Genomic DNA, 18,875 nt, shown 5'->3' on the forward strand with positions numbered 1-18,875 from the left:
AGTCAAGATGATTTCCTGTTGTAACCCAAGTAACACTATGTAAAAAGAGAGGAATGACCTTTCTACATGAAGCACTAAGACAAAATCAAAAATTAATCAAAGAGGTAGGACATATCATCTTAGGTGATGAAGGGAAAAAAGATAAAGAAAGAACCAAGTTCCACAGTCACAGTGGTTAGTCTCAAATCACATTGCATTTTGTTTAACTTGTGCTTAAATACTGGATCGTGTAACATCACTTCAAGGCAGTTAATATTGCAATAGTGAGAGGTTATTAAAAAGAGTTCACAACTTCATTAAACAAGTATCTCCAATGCTGGAAATTACATTTTTAGATGGATAAAATAAAGTGAAACATTATCTTGACTTCTAAAGTACCATTATTATTCCTCCTTCCATTTTTGCTTTGGCTTGAAGAACGTCAGTGGCGTACCTTAATAGCATAAGATACCCAAATAAAATGTTGTAAAACTTCAAATCTGTAAATCTCAAGGCATCCAAATCAATATACACTGAAGGACAATGCAGCTGGGGCTAAGGGAAGTGAATTATGCCTACCATGTACAGCCTTGGTGGAGTTTTATTAAAGAGGAGAAAAAATTACTCCAAAGCTCCAAGGTATTTTATCTCGCCGAGTTAAAAACTTGTGAATATAGTGGTTTTAGATGTAAGTAGTGACATTTTTACTAAAGTAGCACGAATGTCACAGCAGTAATAATAGCCCACTTGTGTCATGTCCAGGCTTAAGCATATACGCACACATGGAGAGACAGAGAACTGCTGTCAGTCATATCTTTATTGCTTCTACAGTGACTGATGCTTTGCAGCCTGCACATACAGCCCCAGTGCCAAACTTGATCTTTTTTTTTCTCACTTAACAGCCCAAATGTACATCCCCAGCCACTAGTTGGATTTTCTGTTATTGCCTCATGCTTGCTTGATATGTGAGCTCTAGGCAACTGAGTTCTTCTCTCCGAGAAACATCAAACAAACAGCACTCTGGAAACACTAAGCGCTGCCCAGTATCCCTCCCATCTGACTCCGATTAAGCTTAAAATATAAAGAGCTAATCTTGCCAGTACTTATTGCTGGGTAAGTACTGACTACCAATGAATAATAGTCCCACAGATATCTACCTGGAGTAGACACACTGCCATCACTTGTAGTACTAAATCACTAAATTATTAAGTAGTATTGGGGTAAAGATTACACAAGCAGATATTTAACAGGTACAATATCTAGGTGCATTAGCTTCAGACATAACAAGACAATTTTCCTGCAAGTACTGTGCAAGCAATTTTCTTTTCTTCTTTGCAACAGAGTAAACCACTTCCACACCTTGGAAAGGCAAACAAACAGCTGTGCACAATATATTTAATAATATACCACTAAAAATATTTCTGTTGAAATAGAATTGCAGCACCAAGCCTCAAGCTAATAGCTTTTATGGATCCATTAGCTTCACTAGTTGCTGAATTTTTGAAGTGGAATAACAGATTTGCACATACCACCTCAAATTGTGCCTTGCAAGGTGTGTTTGCTAATTTTGAAAGATGAAGCTAGTAATGTGATATCTGAATGTGTCTGAACAGTGCAGTATATGGACTGCAATGCTTTTTAATCTCTCCTCAAATTTATGAATGTGCCGTATTTCAAAAAGCAGGGGCTTTTTCAATCATCTCATTTAAGTGTCAAAGATGCTTAGTACAAACATTGAGAAGATATTCATTATTAGGCTATTGATGCATTTGTATTTCGACAAGTAGTCATATCGTGTGTTTCAATTTAATTTTAAACTTAACATCCAATGCATGTAGAACATTTTTACATGATTTTTAAAATTCCTAATATTTATCAGACATAGTCTTCTGGTTGATAATAGCAAGTTTTGCAAAACTACATTTCCACAGGTAATTAAAGTAATTTCACCTAACTGAACTCACTGCTGTAGTATTCCTTTTTATTATTATTATTATTTTAATGCAAAAAATGCACAGTGCCTGCCATTAACTGAGTTTACCTCTGAAAAAGGACAGCTTGCTGCTGGGAATTCCTTGCAAATCAAATGTATTTTAGCCCATGACCAATGCTGGTGAAATCTATGGATAGGACCTCAGGGTAGATGGCTACTCCTTCACAAGGAAAGCATAAGATGCAAAGGGAGATGTCACATCACAGGCTATGTAACATGTAAATTGAACAGTGGGCTAGCCTCTAGGGAGAGGTTTTATCCTCTAGGGAGAAAACCAATGCTTTTCTGGAGAGCAGTTCAGGTCATCAAAGGAGGATCTACAGCTGGACTACCCACCTAAAGGAGCTGATATCTCTCCTCTGATTATAGGGAAACCCTGTGAATGCTAGCCAGACCAAGTGTTTGCGTTCAATGTTTAGGGCGGCACGCAATTAAAAATTCACCCAACAGAAATACGTGTACATATACATATATACAAAACAAATCAAAGAACAATTGTTCTCGAGCCCATCAGAGCTAAGCCATGTATGAAGGGTTGCGTTGCCTGTCATATTCCAGCTGGATGCTTGACATTTCATCTGCAGCCGTTCCTCGCTACACGTGTGGGTGCAGCTCCAAATAGTCCATCAACACCACTTTCTTCCATTCTTGTTAACAATGGCAGCAGCACAATCACTTGTTGCTCTGAAACATCTCCACTTTATAGAAAAAAAAAAAAAAAAAAAAAAAAAGAAGTGTAAGGGAGGGTAGAATCCCACCTAAGTACAGCCTAACTCTGACAAGAATTCTGGGTTTTTTGGATGAAAGGGAGGCCAAACAACAAGTTTTTCAGGACTGTTGGATAGGACCTCCTCTGAACTAGTTGCTTTGGGGGGCTTTCTTGAATGCAAACGATCTACCATAGTTTTATCAGTACAAAAGGATATTTCCTCGGCTACAGGAAAGAAGCTTTTCAAACTACTGAGCTATGTGTATAAATAACTAGGGAGAAAAACAAGACAAAAAATGGAGATAAACACAAGTAAATTGCTAGGTAATCTTTCCTGTAGATTGCACTTTAGCTAAATTACCTGTACTGATCTTAATTATCCAAATGGCTCCATTAAACAAATGAGATGTCTGAGAACCACACAGGAATATGTATTCTGATTTTGCTCTCCAACCTGTTTGATTAATATGCTACAAAGCTAATTAATCCTAAGGGGAAACATAAGAGTTGTGCTTCATATTGCACAGGTTACTAGTTGTTAAGTAGTAATACACCCAAAAGAAATTTCAATCTAAAGGGTGCGTTCACTATTCATATGTTCTCTATCTAATATTACATTTTAAGACTGCTTAATTATTGCTGACCTTTCCCTTAAAACCAAGTATTTATAGCACAAATTTGAACATTCAAAACATATGACAGAGAAGTTGTGTAGACAGTCTAGCAGAGTTCTACTTATAGGAAAACTTTTAGTGTTGTCAAGTACTGAACTGCAAACTACAGTGCTCAAGTTGATTGTGCGACTAGAATTTTCCAAAGAGCAAAATTTCACCACAATATTTTAACCCCTAAAGCAAATAAGTGTCTGACTTTGGATAGGATAAGAATCCTGAAGATTACACTTAATATTTGTTTACAAGCCTGTCTTCCATACAGAAGACTACTGAATCCTATCATGATATATAAATAGATGACAATATATGCTCCATAAAACAGGATAATACTTTATTCTCCTGCATATAAATTGAGCAGACAGCCTGAATTTGAAACAACAGTAAACAGTATATTTGAAAAAACTTTAGAAAAGAGTAGAAAAATCAATGACTTAAGGAGGAGTATCTTGAGTATCTCTGCAAAGCCCTGCCTTGCATTGCCTTACAGTTCCATAGAAAGAAGTTTAAGAAGTAAAATGCAGTTTTATCAAAGTTCAGGTTAATGTGCAACTTCATCACAAACCATAAGTTTTTAACAGGAAAGAAGCTCTTTAGGTGAACTAAAAGGCGGCTGAGACCCAGCTGAAAAATACGTAGTCTGTGATAAACTGTTACAATAAATAGTACAAGTTGGCTTTATTGTTCTCTACTAAAATTAAAATTCAACTTTGTGAGATTGACAGAAAAATAAGCTTCTGAATTGGTTTGATGAGTAAAAAATAGGTACACACAAATAGTCTAATAACTGCCATCTGCTACAATAAACAAAGGTGTATACAAAGGAAAGTGTACCCACTTTAAGGTAAGATGCTCGGATAGAAACATGGTGCTCGTGGTCTCAGAGCATTTTTATTCCTTGGCTATAGGAGAACTACAGACACAATGCAAAGAACACTGAAGCAAAGGTTTTGTGGGTCAAATTCTAAGAGAGATGAGATCATAGCATCAGTCAGGTTGGAAAAGACCTTTGAGACCATCAAGCCCAACCGGTAACCCAGCACTGCCAAGCCCACCACTAAGCCATGTCTCTAAGCACGGTATCTACATGTTTCTTAAACACCTCCAGGGGTGGTGATTCCACCACCTCCCTGAGCAGCCTGTTCCGCTGCTTCACCACCCTTTCAGTGAAGACGTTTTTCCTAATATCCAGTCTAAACCTCCTCTGGAGCCTTGAGGCCATTTCCTCTTGTCCTGTCACTGGTTACCTGGGGTCAGAGACCAATCCCCTCCTGCCTACAGCCTCCTGTCAGGCAGCTCCTTCTTTCCAGGCTCAACACCCCCATGTCCCTCAGCTGCCTCTCATGAGACTTCTGCTCCAGACCCTCCACCAGCTTTGTTGTCCTTCTCTGGACACACAGCAGCACCTCGTAGCCCAGTGGTTATGCCACTGGAGAGTCTGGGCTTGCCTTTGTATTTCAGGACATGGACATCCTGCTCTACCTCAGGATGTTTTCAGGGAAAGAGAAAAGGGAGAGAACTTCATAAGGTACATTCACTCCAGCCTTGCACATCCAAGAAAACACCTTCGTGTACCCTTTACATGATCATGCCTGCTCTGTTTCCACAGATGGAGTGGATCATGGTGGGCATGGTTCTAAATCTTTCCAAACTGTATGCCTTAGGACATGAGGCTCTTGCAGTTTGATCATGTATAAGAGACTTCCCACCATGCAGGTTAGCATAAGATTTCCCACCGCTGGAGTACTACAGGTTTTTGTAAAATATCTCTTCCTGGCAACTGGACAGCAAAGAATACCACTGGAGAGATGAACCAGTGGTTTACTTTAGGATTTCAGTTGCCAGTTAACCATGAACTTTAATTTTACTTTGAAATCAACCAACACGGCATTAACAAAACAACAAAAGTATATTTGCTTACTACAGTCACCATCAATATTATTTTATATGTTACATGTAATAATATTTCTATGAAATTGTACCATTATTCTACTATTTATGAAAAAATTACTTGACAGCTCTTCAACATAAGAAAATGTAAGGATTAATTAGTCCTGCAAACACACATTCTGCTAACTATTTTTAAGAGTCTGGGAAGCTCCTCACAGACATTTAAGTATGTGAAACAGAGATATCTGCCAAGCTTAAGGGCTAAAGATTTAGAAACTTTGTGTTCCCAAAAGAAGGACTTTTCCCAAAAATAAAAGTCTTGATGTTTCTTCAAAGATGTGTTAAGCTGACTGTATTTGAAATACTTAAACAAATAAAGCAAAATAAGAAAAAATATCATCAAGGTGTTTCAACTACTGATAAGTTTTATAAGCACATCTTTGGCTAGCAGCCAAATACAGGCTGCCACATTCAAAAGATTACATATAATTTGGCATATTTCTCTCAGAGGGATGTTTTAACTATCAGTGGAACACAGGCAATAGAGATAAAAACAGCAGATGGGATCAGAACATTGGTTTACTAATCCAACTAAAAGCATTTACATGAGAGGAAAGTCAGAAACAACCTTAGTAAAAAATTATATTCTGTAATCGCAAAATAAGTCCTCGCAATACACAACGTGCCTTTGCCTTTTAGTGTCTAGAGAGGATTTCTTACTCCATTCTTGATTTCTCTCTCTAATCTGCCTTAGCCTTCTGCAAGAAATAAAAAACCAATTTAATGTCAGGGTAAATTTTTAAAAATGTTAGAATACCATCTCTCTTTTAGAGCTCTGTATGGCTACAGGAACATATTATCAAGCTTATAGGTAGCAATTTTTCTTTTGTAAAATGCACCTTTGCAATTACAGAAATTATTGCCAAAGTTTATCAACTAGATTTGTGCACGCACACACAAACACATTTTCAAGCAAAATATTTCCTTTTTTTCCCTGTTTCTCAGAATAGTTAGTTGTTACTTGTTGGTAAGAAAAAGCTATTGAAATAACAAAAGCGGCAAGCGAAAAATATGAAATGGGGAGATCTGCATGTTTCATAAGCCTTTGATGATTTTCTTTTCAGAACAGTGTCCACACTTCTGTATTTTGGATGCTTTATCTTTTCAGTTATGATTACATAATGCTCCAGTGGGCAGATTAAAGAGGAAAGAAGAAATGGTAAAAAAGTAAGAGGAATAAAAACAGTGGAATGCTAGCAAAAGGAATGGAGGGTGGTGGTGGGGTGGGGGAAGTTATGTGAGCCAGCACTGCAAGAGGTTGAAAAGCAGCCATCTTCTATATTACTGGAAGCCTCAAAATCATTGAAGCTACTTTGCCAAAGATGATAATAGAAGCAAAGCTGCCTCTTGTAAAGAAGGCCATAAGCTGTTAGCAAGCCTAAAAGTATACAGAGCCTCAACCAACACAAAACCCTTGGGGCACAATATGAAATGTGGCCCAAATGAGGGCACGCTGGGAAGCAGCTTAGAAGGAGGAGGAAGAAATATTCCCATCTAGACCTTTTGGGATAAGACTGGGGGAAAAAAGGAGACCATAGGTAGGAAAGGGAGGCCATAGCACAGAACTGGGCAAAGATGACAGAAAGACATGGAAAAATGAATATGGGGAGAAGGAGAGACAGGAGAAGGTGAAAAAGGGGAAAGGCATTCATAGTGTAAGCGGTTGGTTTCTAAATGCCCCCAGCACTTCTGGGGAACAGCAAGGGATAGTGGAAGAAAAAAATGGGAAAGGAAAAGGAGAGCACATGCAGGAGATGGGAAGATCAGTCAGGCCTGAAGCTCTGAGACCAGAAACACACAACAGAATTTCACCGAAGAAATTAGTCCTTTAATGAACATTGCTATGTCAATAAAAGCCGAGTCAGGCTTCGCCACCAAGAATCTCTACTGAGTTAACTTTTATTGTTCTGTAAGAAGACATATGAACACTAGTTAAATCTTCTCCCTTTCACCATATGTTGCCTCCACACTACAGGCTGCTGCTAAAACGTAGTGACAGAGGTGCTGCAACGCAGACAAGGTCTGCACAAGCAGTGTGATGTTTAGGGGGAACTGAGAGCAACTGAGGTGGATGTGGAAGATCTGGGTCTGAGAGACATCTGCAAGTGGAAAAAGAGAGGGGAAAGTCCAATGAGGAGAAAGTCAGTGAAGCCTTGTGTTGAGCAGTTAAACTTGCGTTCTTCTGTCCCCTGAAGGCCCAGTTTTCCATCGGTTGAGCATATGATCATGTTGAGATAGGGGCTTTAAGAAAAATCATGGGACAGGTCAAAACAAAGCTTCTATTTTTAAGGTCTTACAATACCATCAAGTCAGATTCATACTTGTTTTGGAGATGCCCACTTGGTCTTGATCTTTTAAGATAAGCAATAAGCAAAGAAAGAGCAGACAATCAAAGCTCCACTTTCATTCTGTCTGACTGGATAGAGAAGGAGGAAAACCAAGGACTGAAAAAATATCTCAAGCTGAAGTCACAGAGAGGCAGACTAGGGAGATGACATGAGCAAAATAAAATGAAATTAGAAGTTGAACTGAAGTTAACACCTGTCAACCAGCAAATCTCTGGCTTTGTCAGACTCCGTAGTTTCCATTCCACGGAGGCCGACAGGAGAAAAATGGCACCCAGATGAAGTGAAATGCTTAGTTTTGAGAACATTTTTTGAAAATAATACAGACTTCAGTTAGCTTCATGCCGCAGCACAAAGATTTTTGTGGTTTTTCATGGAAGGCTTCACTTCCATAGCCCAGGCTGCTGCTGGCCAGAACTGTGCGCAAGAATTCTCACTGCCAGGGGAAAAGAACAGGGAAGAAATCTGTTGCAGGCATGTAACAATACTGACCTTGTTTTGAAGCTTTCTCAAAAATAATGTAGTATCTGCCAGTAAATGAAGTGTTATAAACCTAGAAATATTATTCTGCCTGTTAAAATGTAAGAAAAGGTATCTGCTAAAAAAAAATAACGCAGATAATTTTGTGCTGGGTTGGTAATGCAATAACACTTACCGCTGTGCCACTGAGTAAGGCTGTTCATCAACAGGTGCACCTACGTGACACACCAGCACAAGATGTGTGTGCACTAGTGGCACATATTAATCGGTCAGGCTGAATACAGCACAACCTCTTTACACATTTCGTACACAAGTATTTGACAGAAAAGCAATGCGAGAGCTGCTCTGCCTTCAAAACAAGTTATTTCAGTTTGGCGCTCAGGTCAGAAAGGCTACCCTACACAGCTCATGCACTGATTAAACTAATTTGATTTGGATTTATGAGTTCACCAACAAAGAGAGATGTCTTGGAGAAGGTGGCATCTGCTGTGGGGTCTATATTAAAACCTGTTTTACCAGAACAGATTCATTTTAAATGAAGCACTGAAGAGGTACGCCAAGAGGAAAACTGGCCCTTCTCAGGGTACAAAGTTACACATTAATATTGCTCTGTAGTATGTAGGAAGGCCAGTCTACAGTAGATGACGAGCACAGCTGTGTGCATTTACAGCTGTCTAAAGCACAACCATGGAGTGGCTTGAACAGCCATCTGCTACCCTGCAGCTATTAATTCACTAGATGCCAGTAATTCAACCAGTCTCTCTCTGATCCTGGCGTATGAGAAACACTTTGAAGAGGAAGGTGTAAATCACCATGTTGCAGCGCACCCAACTAGTGCAATACTTCATCTTCTTCTCTGTGTTACTTCAGATGCTGTAAAGCAAGCTACTTGACCTAGAGAGACAGTATCAGCACCAGGAAACCATGCCTCAGGAGGAGGAAGAGATTGAGGTTGAGAAAGGTGTTGGGACGGAGTGCAAAACCATCTTCCGATTTTGAACCTTGCTGGATGGCAACAAAGAAATTCATGTAACAGATTGCTTCCATAAAAGCAGTTTTCCTGGTCCTTTCACCCAGTATTAATAGTTTCTCAATTTATTAAAAAAAAAACAACCCACAACTTTTTTTTAAATGAACAATGTCAGCAAATTACCAAACTGTTTCTTGATGCAGCAGCATGCTTAAACCTAGATAAACTGAAGTTGGTGACTTAAATTTGTGAGATGTTCAGGCAGACAGATGATACACCATGAGTGCATTGAGATATGTAGAATCTTCCACCAAATCAGCTCCACAATTAAATACAACAGACATCATAAAAAGTAGCTAGAAAGAAAATCTTTGTAACCTAAAGCCACCAGTACTATGGGGCTATGAGATACCCTTGGAAGACCAAATTCTCTTTGGTGTAAATATGCAAGCTGGAAACTGTTTGGTGGACTGAAAGGCAGCTGACATAGCATTACTGCTCTGTGTTTCTCAAATAATCACGATGATCATAGATCAAAACTTGTTTCACTGACTTCAGGGTGGTGCCTGTGAATTGACACCGGGTTTGTTTCAGGGCCTGGAGGCAAGCTGAATAATTTACTTGAGATCCCAGCATCTCTCTTGTTATTTGTACCTTTCTCTCTCAGTCTCTCCTGGTAATAATATTCTTGCTTCTGGCTAACTGTACTGTGTATCACCAAACTCTCATCACTGTGATAGTTAGAAAATGTAGCGATTCTCTTTTCCCAAACTGACCATAAGGCTGATACGTTTTTTTCCTACCTGTCATTAAAAGCAACTGTTAAAAAAACAAACCAAAACAAACAATCCCTCTAACTCTGCAATTACATGTAAATCAGATAGCTAGAAATAAGGGGAAATTTTGTAAAGTAAAATCACCCCAAACGCAGGGCTATAATTTACCCTTGGAGAACAAAATTCTGCTCAATATAAATCTGAAAAAAAAAAAAAAAAACAACGCAGAAAAAACACGACTTAATTTCCTACTTTTGAGAATCAGTAGAATGCATTTTTAGAGTGTTTAAGGGGAAATACGTGCTTTGCTTCATGAGAGCTACAAATACTGGATTGGTTCTAAAACTGAGCTAGAAACAAAAACTGATTAAGGTATATCCAAAAGGGTTTATGAGAAAGTAATGTAAGAAATATTATATCAGAGGCAAAAAGGAGACACATGCAGGAGCTGGAGCTATTGTTTTATAAGAAAAATGCAGGTAAAGATTTAACTTTCTAGAGGGCTGAAAATGAGCAAGATTGCTATTGTGTATGAGAAAAAAAAAGAAAACCTATAAGACTGAAAGATGAATCATAGCTGCAGATAGTAGGGAGAATTCAAGTCATATACTTCATACACAAGTGAAAGTTTCGCTCATCAGAGCTGTGATATTTTTAGTCTTTTTGTAGATTAAGTGTGCAATTCCTAGCTGTATTGTGGGATGATTGTACAACACGCTAGAGAACAAGAGCTGCAGAACATAGCAGTTCACACAAACCTGAGACACATGCACCCCTTGGGATCTGGGGAGATTACTGGCAGTGGGAAAAGCGGCAGATAGCACTAGTAACGCTTGCTGACAGAACTGAATGAAACAAATTTGGAGGGTGATTACATTTAAAACAAAAACAAAAACAAACAAAACAAATAAAAAACCCAACAAAACCCAAAACAAACAAAAACCATACAAAGCAAACACCAATCTACGAAATGAGTTCTCCACTTGTTTTTTTTTGCCTTTGCAGTCCTCTCTTTGCTCTGTCATTCTTAAGAACCTAATTTCCTCCAAAATACCCCTTTTCAACTCATCCATCCCTCATTAAGCCCAGTAGAAAGTGGTTTGCTATTAGTTTATGCAGAGTTCTTTTGATCTCACAGTGAAAAAGACTGGAAATTGCCCTCGTGATAGACCTTCATATTATCAAAGTGTCTCTTAACTGTATCTGGAATTCTGCTCCAGCTTGCTATAGATTCGCACATAAGCCAAACAATTCACCTACAGACAACCCTTTTTCAAAATTAATGGGAATAAAGGAGAAGCTAGTCTGCCTGCCTTGTATGTTCATTGAACATTGATCTTTAACCTGCAACAAGCTAAACCTATCAGACCTCTGCAATTTGTTTGCAGCAATCGCTGAGGGAATGAAGGGTCAATGCATTACAACGTCAAGTCTTGGCTGTTCCAAGCCCTGCTATAAGATGGATGGTGTTGAACCTGCACCTCAGAAAGGAATGAAGCCGTTTCCTGGTAGCTTTCTCGTAAAGAATTATCACTTCAGACAATTGCATGTTTGGCCCAAGGAAATCAATACATATTTTACCAAACACCCTTTCATTGTAGAGACAACAAAGCTGGACGATGCTTTTGACAGAGCTGTACGTCAGCCTTTAGTTAATTAGGTACTAAATACTAATCTCAAGAACTACTGTCAGACCCACTACAATACATCTATATGAGCATCATACAAAATAAAAGGAGTTATGTATGTATACAGTAACTACAGCTCTCTGTTGTGTGTCACCCATGTATCCCCTGATCTATTTCTTCTGTATAGTATCCTGCTATATCTGATAAGGTTATATTCTCACCTGCAGTTTCAGAAGACTGACTGCTACACACTTTGTGTCATTTACAAAGATGAAACAGGCACAGCACATACAACTATAGTCCCAATACAAATAAAATCATACCTAAAAGACTCTGACTTCAGCTGTATAGGGTAGACACACTAAAAGTGGAATGATTTTTTTTTTTTTTGAGAACACATCTCAAAGGAATTCTAGACTTAGATCAATACATGACTAAGAATTTCCAAATTTTACATAGCACTGTCACATCTATTTGGCAAAACCCTGCTTTGTAAACAAGAAAAGAGATAATGAATATTTCCTTTATGTCTGTTTTGATAGTCTAAACCACAATTACTTGACTCAATGACTCTCTTGCTCTCACTTAACAGTATCAAGACAATGATCAAACCATAATAGAAAACATTTAGTAATAACCCAAAATTTACCTAATTTGTTTCCTATTTTCAAAGCTTGACTGTAGGCATCTTCCTTTTATTTAGTGAAAGGATCCTGTATGTATGCTGAAGTCCCGATTTCTCCCCCCCTGTCTGAGTAGATGAAATCCCTACCAGACACAAAATCTATGTTGTGCTTTGTGAAGTTTTGTTGCAGAGCAAAAGGTAATGAGTTTATGAGTATATAAAGGTTTAACAACTTACGATATCAAGTGCATTATAATTCCGCCTAATTCCTCCATCCTGAATGGCTTTTTCCCTGCTCTTTGCAGTTCCCACAAAGTCTTTTGATTAATTTCTGTCCTAGAAATCACAGCTGTTACAGTACTGCATACAGAATACTGAATGCTGCACTTATATACTTCTTTGGTGTTCTTTTCTTCGTAAGGATCCTATCAAGTAAAAAAAGAATGACCCATGAATTCTAGAGCTCCTAATGTTTCACTTGTTCCTTAATTCTCTAGTATCTGAGAAGCTAAGATCCTAAATGCTTCTGTACTGTTGGTATTTTCTTTTTCTTTTTTTTTTAATTCTTTTTAAATATACTTACTGTGTCTCACATTTTATATATCAGCTTTTTTTTTTTTTTTTTTACAAGGGAACAACCAATCTTAAAAGGCACACATTCGCTGAGCTTCTCATTGCGTAATTCTCATATAAAATACAAAGGTATTGATCAACCTCATTTTATGCAGTTCCTTGAAATGACAAGAAGCTGGTGAGAGCTCTTAAACACTGGATAACTCCATGTCCTGTGCTCTTAAAAGGTCAGCTCTGCATGAATTGGGAGTCAGAAATTCCCAGGGCTCATTTCCTCAAAATCTCCTAGCTTCCTTTGCACGGTGCTATTTTTCACCTGTGAAAAGAATGCAGGTTGCTATCTGTATTATCATTGTGAAATTCCCTTTTGGGTGGTGAACTCCTGTTCTAAGCTGCCTTTTGGAATGATTCTGCAAACCTCACTTTTGGCAGGAGTATATTAGAGATGGCAGAGAAGTGCTCAGCACTCCAGTTTCTGCGAGGGAAACAAAACCTTTGGGTTCTGCACACACAGAAAAACAAATCCTTCCTCTGACTGAGGCTGGGAGCAAGTCTGCCAGTTCAAGGGACCTCGGCTGTTTATAACATTATGCTGACGGAAAGCTCCTCTTCAGCATAACGATGTTCAAAGAGAATCAGCGAAGGGACACTACCATAAAACATTTGCTCCGCTTTCTCCTACCACCCTGCACCCAGTTGTGTCCTAGTTCCTTCCCATCAATATTTTTCTGAAAAAGACTTATCCAGGGTGGATGAGGAGGGGTCTGGTGAAAACTGAAAAAGAATGAGAAGTACCTTCACTGTCATTTCCCACAGCTATAGAATCAGCCTAGACAATTAGCTCAGGTTAGATGCAGAACATTTTCAGATGCTAAAGTCAGTGAAATTAATCTGAACAATAATGCAATATCCCCATCCTTCTCAGATTTCTGCTCCTATATCTGAACTACTTTAAGCAAGTTCAGAAGTCAGAATTCATCCTTTGCAAAAAAAAGAGATGCAACTGCCTCTCTATGAGACTTCAAGACTTCCAGCACATTACGGATGCACACGGGGCACACAAGGCTGTACTGCCGTGAAGGAGGGATTTATGGTCCTGAGCTCGCCTCCACAGTCTAACTAGATCGTGCAGACACGTATGAAACCAAGGACATAAAAGAAGGATGTAAACTATAACTACAGGCCAGTCAGTCAACTCTAAAGAAATGCTGGAGCATGAATTACAGTTGACCAGAAATTGTGAGGTAAGCCTCTTTCAACCACAGCTATTAACAACGTGTAAAAGGCCTGCTGAAGAAATCAATACATAATTGCAGCATTTATCAAGATCATATAGATTTGTTTTGTTCCTATCTAATTTGGTTGGTATTACCAAGGAGATGCCCACAAGTGGGATATCAAAACAGCACCTGGGAGGCTATTTCCTCATTTTGTTTTATCTTTTTGGTATTCTATTGAGGAATAAAATCTGATGTTAACTTCAAAAGACAGCCAGATTCTTTGAAAAAGAGATTGTTATTGATCATAGGTCCACAGCTGTGCACAGTAGAAAGCACATAAGGCTTTCCGTATACAAATCCTTTATGTGGCTTTTCCTCATATATTTAATTCTTTGCACCTATGCATTAACAATTCTTCCAATTGCATTAAAAAAAAAAAAAAAAAAAAAGCTAATCTAAAAAAAAATAAATCAGGAAATAATATTGGGAATATGGAGTTTGTTTACATTCTGCTACCTTCCTGAGGGGGTTAGTTTTGCTGATGGGGAAGAAAAAGCCAAGAAAACAGCTAAGAAATGAAATAAAAAGCTGAACTTCAGTTTCCAAGGGGCAGCTTCAGATCAAATTTGTTCAAATAGCAATATACCTTTAAAAAAAAGAAAACACCAAACCAAAAAACAAACAAACAAACAACAAAAAAAACCCAACAAAAAACCAAACAAACCAAAATCCCTTAGAGATGTTTTTTAATAGCTACAGTGCTTGCAAAGTCAAATTTTACAGCAGTCATCCTGAATGCGGGATACTAGCAGTAAGAATTCTCTTACTGCAGAAATCTACAAAATAAAAAGCAATCTGTGACCAAATGTTGCTTTACTGCACAACACTGACATTCTTCACAGAGGATAAAAGATTAAATGGAAAAGGAAATTAATTTTCTGAAAGTTTCTCCTTCACCTCACCAGCTCCCAGCTCTTTCTCCCTCCTTTCCATTCTGAATATTTTGAGAGAAAGAAAACAGAGCCCCAGAAGAAAAAAGAAAAAAATATTGCAAAAATAGTGCAAGGAAGCAAAATTAAGATGTGTAGCTGCAAAAAACCTTAAGACTGTAACCAAAACACTTAAGACTTTTTTAAGATCCGTTAATAAATATAAACAGATGTATATGAATACCTGTACTTATATATATAACACCATAAATCACTTGGGGAGACTTCTGTGAGAAATCAAGCTGATGAGGTTCAATTACAGGGCTCTGAGCTCTGTTCCATACATAGTGATACGCCAGTAATGACAGGAGATTCATAGTTTAGTAGAGAATACATGATTTTGCCATTATATTCTAATACACCTTCAAGGAACTTCAAAAGATTATTTTGTGGGCTTTGGGAATTTATAGGCAGCATTTTACTATGGGTTGGGTTTCAGTGTGAACTAAGCTGGGCTCCCAAGCAAGGGAGCGTGTGGTGACTTGAATACAAACCAAATGAGGTAGCACTGTTCACTAAAAACTCTTGTTGATTCAATCAGTGATGAGAAAATCCATTGGAAAAACCATCCAGGGTTCCCAGGTGCACGTTGCCAAGGGCTGGGTGAGTGTTAAAGGGAAACATCACTGACCGATCACCACATTTTTATATTCTTCTCTTGGCATCAATCTTTCACCTGTCAGAAACACAGTGCTGGATCACAGACTCACAGAATGGTTTGGGTTGGAAAGGACCTTAAAGACCATCTCATTCCAGCCCCCTGCCAGGGGCAGGGACACCTCCCACCAGCCCAGGTCGCTCCAAGCCCCGTCCAGCCTGACCCTGAGCACTGCCAGGGATGGGGCAGCCACAGCTGTGGATGGGGCAACCTGTGCCAGTGTCTCGCCACCATCACAAGAAAGAATTTCTTCCTAATATCTGATGTAAATCTATCTTTTTCTTAGTTTAAAGCCACACACACCCCGTCCTACACTCCACGCCCCTGTAACAAGCCCCTCTCCCGCGTTCCTGCAGGGCCCCGTCAGGCACTGGCAGGGGCTCTCAGGTCTCCCCGCAGCCTTCTCCTCTCCAGGCTGAGCCACCCCAGCTCTCCCAGCCTGTCTGCACGGGAGAGGGGCTCCAGCCCTCAGATCATCCTTGTGTCCCTCCTCTGCCCTTGCTCCAACAGGTTCCTGTCCTTTTATGTTGGGAGCCCAGAGCTCAACACAGCACTCCCCATGGGGTCTCTGGGGAGAATCACCTCTCGACCTTCTGGTCACACTTCTTTTGACACGGCCCAGGATTTGGTTGGATTTCTGGGCTGCAAGCACATATTGCTGGGCCGTGTTGATCCTTTCATCCACCAACACCCCCAAGTCCTTCTCCTCAGGGCTACTCAGTCCATTCTCCACCCAGCCTTAACTGATACTGGGGGCTACCCTGACATGCAAGACCTTGTACTTGGCCTTGATGAACTTCATAAGGTTCATCTGAGCCCACCCCTCCAGCCTGTCAAAGTTACCCTGGCTGGCATCCCTTCCCTCCAGTGTGTCAACAGCACCACCGAGCTTGGTGTCATCGGCAAACTTGCCGAGGGTGGGCTCAGTCCCACTGTCTGTGTCACCAATAAGGATGTTGAACAGCACTGGTCCCACTATGAACCCCTGAAGAACGCCACTTGTCATGGGTCTCCACTTGGACATTGAGCCACTGAATGCAACTCTGAAACTATCCAGCCAGTTCCTTATCTACAGAGTAATCCACCTGTCAAATCCATGTCTCTTCAGTTTAGAGACAAAGGTGCCATGAGGGACAGGGTCAAATGCTTTGACAAGCCCAGTTAGATGATATCAGTTGCTCTTCCCTGATACATCAATGCTTTATCCCCACCATAAAAGACCACCAAACTTGTCAGGCACAATTTACCCTTAATGAAGCCACTTTTGCTGTCACCAATCACCTCCTGATTTTCCATCAGGACTTCTTCTGAGCTAACATGGTCACTTTTAATAATCAGGAGTATTAACTGAATCCTGAATTAACAATTGTTAATTGGTTTTGGGGGTGTTTGTTTTCTTTTTTAAGCTTTTTTTTTAGTTTGTTAGGTTTTTGTCTAAAATACTGAACAACTGGAAGTATGTTTCTCCTACATTTTCAACGTGAAAAAGGAAACACAACAGAGAGCTCACAGAAGTAGAATTAATTTTTTAAACTATATTTTAAAAGGATGCGTATATTTTATCTGTCATGTCTGAAGTTACACACATGCAATCAGATATGCTAGCTACTTGTATTTAAGAAATCTTAACCTTTCTCCAGAAGACCACCTGTTTTCTCCTTTTAGCTGTATTACAGAATAAAATATCTAGGGTGCCATGTCTTTGTATCTCTTCAACCTCTACAGTAATTACTAAATAGATAGGGAATTGCATTTTCTTAGATTTCATTTTTTGAGCTGATGACTATAAGTCAAAGTCCAAAGAGGAATTCTAATGACGTTCAAAAAAAAAAAAAAATTCAAACCAATGTTCCTTTCACCACTGTCCCTACCAATGATTAAAATATATGGAAAAGGGAAAGTATTTAGACAGCCCTGTGTCCCTTCCTCTCAACCTACCAATCCATTCTGCCATCTTAAATACAAACCCTTTAGCAAGAGAGAGATGCTTTTGTAAAATGGAAAAGAAAAACCAGATACACCAATATGAGGTTTCTGAGGACGATACTGTAGAAAACTCTGAATCAAGCAACAGATACCATGTATCCCTCTAATTTCTGGTATGGAATGGAAGTTGATAGAAGCAACTAGCACGAGCCCACAAAGAAACATGGATAAAAACGTGGTGCAGGACAAAATGTCTCTTTTTTTTGATCTCCACAGATCACATAAAAAATCTCCACAGCTGCCACTTATTTTATCATTCTAAAAAAAAGTTAACACTTATGAAGGGAAAAGTATACCCCTGCAGAAATTCAGCAGCAGAGCAAGAACTGTGTAATATTTATATTACAAAAGAAAAAAAAAAAACAAACAACAAAACATAAGTACCTTTTCAGGACAGGGCTTGCACAGAACATCAATGATGCTGAAGGTGTGTGGCATGTTCATACACTGACACTGGAATTCCAGCTAACTATTTGTCTCCCAGGACTTAAGACTATTTTCCTTGTTCTTGTTCCACTCACTTGAGTAGTCATTTTTTAATTATTTTCCCTTTTTGGAGTTAAGAAGTGCTACTTAGCCAAATAGTTCTTTATAGAGGCTGCTCTGCCATGTAGTCAAAAATCTCACAAAATGCTGCTCTTATAAAAACGTCAAATTAGCTCCCTTCAAAATACTACTTTTCTACACTCTCAACCAAAATCTAGAAGCAAACTTGTTAAAGGAGACCCCACAAACCTCATGCTGGGTGCACTGCTGGTGGTAATCATTATTTAATTAGTTGAAAGGCAATTCAATTAATAAACAAGTTTGAACTAAATGTTATGAATAAATTCTTCATATAATTGATTTGGCTAATATGATGTGATATTAAAGTACAAGTGTGGCAGATATTTAAGAAACTTTTTTTTTTTTTTAAATAACAAAGTTTTTTTAATAGACAGGAACAGCTCAGCCGTAAGCCTGTACACACTCACCCAAGTGCACATACTTCATATATTAAAAAGTCTACAGGATGCACATAAAAAGTTTGGTTTTGTTTTGAATACATCCAAATAAATGAAGCAGACTAGAAATTTCATTTTCTTTCCATAGCAGACCAGTTCCCTCTGGCTATTTCTGATATCTTGACAAGAACAGAATAAATACATAAAAAGGTGTCTGCTTTTTTACAGAATATAGCAGGTACTCAGAACAGGTTCCAGTGAGAGGTGGACTCCAAAAAAAGCAATGAAATAACCATGAATACAGAAGATGCAAGTTAGATCATCTGGAAGTTGTACTGCTGCTTGTGGCTCTCCTTGGGAAACTGGATCCACCACACAG

At 38.9% G+C, this 18,875-nt stretch overlaps 1 long non-coding RNA gene across 1 annotated transcript in view; it reads right to left on the reverse strand.

Annotated features, from left to right (window-relative positions):
- Positions 1-778: 778 nt before the first annotated feature.
- LOC130144033 (uncharacterized) overlaps positions 779-18,875 on the reverse strand; it is a 33,369-nt gene continuing 15,272 nt past the window's right edge. The window contains exon 2 of the long non-coding RNA XR_008819992.1: positions 779-2,670. This is a non-coding gene — a long non-coding RNA (uncharacterized LOC130144033). The remainder of the gene's footprint in view (positions 2,671-18,875) is intronic.

This window comes from Falco biarmicus, chromosome 2, assembly GCF_023638135.1.
Source record: "Falco biarmicus isolate bFalBia1 chromosome 2, bFalBia1.pri, whole genome shotgun sequence".
In the NCBI taxonomy this organism is placed as follows: Eukaryota; Metazoa; Chordata; class Aves; order Falconiformes; family Falconidae; genus Falco; species Falco biarmicus.